The sequence below is a fragment of the Perissodus microlepis genome, chromosome 11, assembly GCF_051167445.1.
Source record: "Perissodus microlepis isolate ML-2025 ecotype Zambia chromosome 11, ASM5116744v1, whole genome shotgun sequence".
Lineage (NCBI taxonomy): Eukaryota > Metazoa > Chordata > Actinopteri > Cichliformes > Cichlidae > Perissodus > Perissodus microlepis.
This window is the reverse complement of record NC_140471.1, coordinates 5,090,171-5,096,170: the sequence shown is the minus strand read 5'-3', so window position 1 is coordinate 5,096,170 and position 6,000 is coordinate 5,090,171.

The following is a 6,000-nucleotide window of genomic DNA, read 5'->3' as shown; positions in this document are numbered from 1 at the left end:
CATTACACCAGGGCTAGTGGTGTTGGCTGAGGACATTCACATTACACCTGGGCCTGTGGTGCTGGCCACTACCATCCACATTTCACCAGTGCCAGTGTTTTTGGCTGAGGCCATCCACATTACACCACTGCCTGTGCCTGCTTCCTGTGGGGCCATCATCACCACACCAGGGCCTGTGATGTTGGCTGAGGCCATCCACATTACACCAGTGCCTGTGCTACTCGTTGATACCATCCACATTTCACCAGGGCTTGTGTTGGTGGCTGATGCGATCCACAATACACAAGGGCCTGTGCTACTGGCTGTGGACATTCACATTACACCAGGGCCTGTGGTGTTGGCTGATATCATCCTCATTTCACCAGGGCCAGCGTTGCTGGCTCATGCCATCCACATTTCACCAGGGCCTGTGCTACTCATTGATTCCATCTACATTACACCAGGGCCTGTGGTGCAGTCCGAAACCATCCACATTTCACCAGGGCTTGTGTTGCTGGCTGATGACATCCACAATACACAAGTGCCTGTGATACTGGCTGATGCCATCCACATTACACCAGGGCCTGTGCTACTGGCTGAGGCCAGCTAAATTTCACCAGGGCGTGCGTTGCTGGCTGAGGCCAACTACAATACACAAGGGCCTCTGCTAGTTGCTGATGCCATCCATATTTTGCCACGGCCAGAGCTCCCTTTGAGGCCATGTTCACCACACCAGGGCCTGTACTTTTGGCTGAGGCCATCTTCACCAGACCAGGGCCTGCGCTGCTGGCTGATACCATCCACATTACACAAGGGCCTGTGCTACTCTTTGATGCCATCCACATTAAGCCAGGGCCTGTGACGCTGGCCGATACCAAACACATTTCACCAGGGCCTGTGTTTCTGGATGATGCCATTCACATTACACCAGGGCCTGTGCTCCCTGTGAGGTCATCATCACCACACCAGGGCCTGTGCTTATGGCTGATACCATCCACATTACACCACGGCCAGTGCTTCCTGTGAGGGCATGTTCACCACACCAGTACCTGTGCTTCTGGCTGAGGCCAACTACATTTCACCAGGGCCTGTGTTGGTGGCTGATGCCATCCACAATACACAAAGGTCTGTGCTACTGGCTGATGCCATCCACATTACACCAGGGCTACAAGTGTTGGCTGAGGACATTCACATTACACCAGGGCCTGTGGTGCTGGCCAATACCATCCACATTTCACCAGGGCCAGTGGTGTTGGCTAAGGCCATTCACATTGCACCAGGGCCTGTGGTGCTGACCAATACCATCCATATTTCCCCAGGGACAGTGTTGTTAGATGAGGCCATCCACATTACAACATGGCCTGTGCTATTGGCTGAGGCCATTTACATTTCACCAGAGCCTGTGTTACTGGCTGGGGCCAACTACATTTCACCAGGGTCTGTGTTGGTGGCTGATCCCATCCACAATACACAAAGGCCTATGCTATTGTATGATGCCATCCATATTACACCACGGCCAGTGCTCCCTGTGAGGCCATCTTCACGACACCAGGGCCTGTGGTTCTGGCTGAGAACATCTTGATGTACAAAAACGCTTTCTTTCGTCAAGACAGTGCGTTTCTTACCATTACATGCATTTGAATGGGGAACTCGCCCAAAACAAAGTATAGGTTTTCATTATGGGAATAACTTGAAAATCTTAGCTCAAACAGCTGCAAAACCTGTTTGCCCAGCACGGGGATATTGAATTCTACAAGATGAAACCATAAATATGTGTGTCTGAGTCTTCTATCAAAAGTTACAGCTATTTATGTGAAGTTGTACAAAAACGCTTTCTTTCGTCAAGACAGTGCGTTTCTTACGATTATATGCATTTGAATGGGGAACTCGCCCGAAAGAAAGTATAGGTTTTCATTATGTGAATAACTTGAAAATCGTAGCTCAAACAGCTGCAAAACCTTCTTGCCCAGCACGGGGATGTTGAATTCTATAAGATAAAGCCGTACATATGTGTGTCTGAGTCTTCTATCAAAAGTTACAGCTATTTATATGAAGTTGTACAAAAACGCTTTCTTTCGTCAAGACAGTACGTTTCTTACGATTACATGCATTTGAATGGGGAACTCGCCCGAAACAATGTATAGGTTTTCATTATGTGAATAACTTTAAAATCGTAGCTCAAACAGCTGCAAAACCTGTTTACCCAGCACGGGGATGTTGAATTGTATAAGATAAAGCCGTACATATGTGTGTCTGAGTCTTCTATCAAAAGTTACAGCTATTTATATGAAGTTGTACAAAAAGGCTTTCTTTCGTCAAGACAGTGCGTTTCTTACCATTACATGCATTTGAATGGGGAACTCGCCCAAAACAAAGTATAGGTTTTCATTATGGGAATAACTTGAAAATCTTAGCTCAAACAGCTGCAAAACCTGTTTACCCAGCACGGGGATATTAAATTCTATAACATAAAGCCGTACATATGTGTGTCTGAGTCTTCTATCAAAAGTTACAGCTATTTATATGAAGTTGTACAAAAACGCTTTCTTTCGTCAAGACAGTGTGTTTCTTACCATTACATGCATTTGAATGGGGAACTCGCCCGAAACAAAGTATAGGTTTTCATTATGTGAATAACTTGAATATCGTAGCTCAAACAGCTGCAAAACCTTTTTTGCCCAGCACGGGGATATTGAATTCTATAAGATAAAGCCGTACATATGTGTGTCTGAGTCTTCTATCAAAAGTTACAGCTATTTATATGAAGTTGTAGAAAAACGCTTTATTTCGTCAAGACAGTGCGTTTCTTACGATTACATGCATTTGAATGGGGAACTGCCCGAAACAAAGTATAGGTTTTCATTATGTGAAAAACTTGAAAATCTTAGCTCAAACAGCTGCAAAACCTGTTTGCCCAGCACGGGGATATTGAATTCTACAAGATGAAGCCATAAATATGTGTGTCTGAGTCTTCTATCAAAAGTTACAGCTATTTATGTGAAGTTGTACAAAAACGCTTTCTTTCGTCAAGACAGTGCGTTTCTTACGATTACATGCATTTGAATGGGGAACTCGCCCGAAACAAAGTATAGGTTTTCATTATGTCAATAACTTGAAAATCGTAGCTCAAACAGCTGCAAAACCTGTTTTCCCAGCACGGGGATATTGAATTCTATAAGATGAAGCCGTACATATGTGTGTCTGAGTCTTCTATCAAAAGTTACAGCTATTTATGTGAAGTTGTACAAAAACGCTTTATTTCGTCAAGACAGTGTGTTTCTTACGATTACATGCATTTGAATGGGGAACTCGCCCGAAACAAAGTATAGGTTTTCATTATGTGAATAACTTGAAAATCTTTGCTCAAACAGCTGCAAAACGTGTTTGCCCAGCACGGGAATATTGAATTCTATAAGATAAAGCCGTATATATGTGTGTCTGAGTCTTCTATCAAAAGTTACAGCTATTTATATGAAGTTGTACAAAAAGGCTTTCTTTCGTCAAGACAGTGCGTTTCTTACGATTACATGCATTTGAATGGGGAACTGCCCGAAACAAAGTATAGGTTTTCATTATGTGAAAAACTTGAAAATCTTAGCTCAAACAGCTGCAAAACCTGTTTGCCCAGCACGGGGATATTGAATTCTACAAGATGAAGCCATAAATATGTGTGTCTGAGTCTTCTATCAAAAGTTACAGCTATTTATGTGAAGTTGTACAAAAACGCTTTCTTTCGTCAAGACAGTGCGTTTCTTACGATTACATGCATTTGAATGGGGAACTCGCCCGAAACAAAGTATAGGTTTTCATTATGTCAATAACTTGAAAATCGTAGCTCAAACAGCTGCAAAACCTGTTTTCCCAGCACGGGGATATTGAATTCTATAAGATAAAGCCAGAAATATGTGTGTCTGAGTCTTCAATCAAAAGTTACAGCTATTTATGTGAAGTTGTACAAAAACGCTTTATTTCGTCAAGACAGTGTGTTTCTTACGATTACATGCATTTGAATGGGGAACTCGCCCGAAACAAAGTATACGTTTTCATTATGTGAATAACTTGAAAATCGTAGCTGAAACAGCTGCAAAACCTGTTTGCCCAGCACGGGGATATTGTAATTCTGTAAGATAAAGCCGTACATATGTGTGTCTGAGTCTTCTATCAAAAGTTACAGCTATTTATATGAAGTTGTACAAAAACGCTTTCTTTCGTCAAGACAGTGCGTTTCTTACCATTACATGCATTTGAATGTGGAACTCGCCCGAAACAAAGTATAGGTTTTCATTATGTGCTACTGGCTGATGCCATCCACATTACACCAGGGCTAGTGGTGTTGGCTGAGGACATTCACATTACACCTGGGCCTGTGGTGCTGGCCACTACCATCCACATTTCACCAGTGCCAGTGTTTTTGGCTGAGGCCATCCACATTACACCACTGCCTGTGCCTGCTTCCTGTGGGGCCATCATCACCACACCAGGGCCTGTGATGTTGGCTGAGGCCATCCACATTACACCAGTGCCTGTGCTACTCGTTGATACCATCCACATTTCACCAGGGCTTGTGTTGGTGGCTGATGCGATCCACAATACACAAGGGCCTGTGCTACTGGCTGTGGACATTCACATTACACCAGGGCCTGTGGTGTTGGCTGATATCATCCTCATTTCACCAGGGCCAGCGTTGCTGGCTCATGCCATCCACATTTCACCAGGGCCTGTGCTACTCATTGATTCCATCTACATTACACCAGGGCCTGTGGTGCAGTCCGAAACCATCCACATTTCACCAGGGCTTGTGTTGCTGGCTGATGACATCCACAATACACAAGTGCCTGTGATACTGGCTGATGCCATCCACATTACACCAGGGCCTGTGCTACTGGCTGAGGCCAGCTAAATTTCACCAGGGCGTGCGTTGCTGGCTGAGGCCAACTACAATACACAAGGGCCTCTGCTAGTTGCTGATGCCATCCATATTTTGCCACGGCCAGAGCTCCCTTTGAGGCCATGTTCACCACACCAGGGCCTGTACTTTTGGCTGAGGCCATCTTCACCAGACCAGGGCCTGCGCTGCTGGCTGATACCATCCACATTACACAAGGGCCTGTGCTACTCTTTGATGCCATCCACATTAAGCCAGGGCCTGTGGTGGGGGCCGAAAACATCCACATTTCACCAGGCCTTGTGTTGCTGACTGATGCGATCCACAATACACAAGGGCCTGTGCTACTGGCTGATGCCGTCCACATCACACCAGAGCCAGTGGTGTTGGCTGAGGACATTCACATTACAGCAGGGCCTGTGGTGCTGGCCAATACCATCCACATTTCACCAGGGCCATTGTTGTTGGCTAAGGCCATACATATTACACCAGGGACAGTGCTTCCTGTGAGGCCATCTTCACCACACCAGGGCCTGTGATGTTGGCTGAGACCATCCACATTACACCAGGGCCTGTGCTGTTGGCTGAGGCCATCCACATTAAACCAGGGCCTGTGCTGCTGGCCAATACCATCCACATTTCACCAGGGCCACTGTTGTTGGCTGAGGCCATACACATTACACCACTGCCTGTGCCTGCTTCCTGTGGGGCCATCATCACCACACCAGGGCCTGTGATGTTGGCTGAGGCCATCCACATTACACCAGTGCCTGTGCTACTCGTTGATACCATCCACATTTCACCAGGGCTTGTGTTGGTGGCTGATGCGATCCACAATACACAAGGGCCTGTGCTACTGGCTGTGGACATTCACATTACACCAGGGCCTGTGGTGTTGGCTGATATCATCCTCATTTCACCAGGGCCAGCGTTGCTGGCTCATGCCATCCACATTTCACCAGGGCCTGTGCTACTCATTGATTCCATCTACATTACACCAGGGCCTGTGGTGCAGTCCGAAACCATCCACATTTCACCAGGGCTTGTGTTGCTGGCTGATGACATCCACAATACACAAGTGCCTGTGATACTGGCTGATGCCATCCACATTACACCAGGGCCTGTGCTACTGGCTG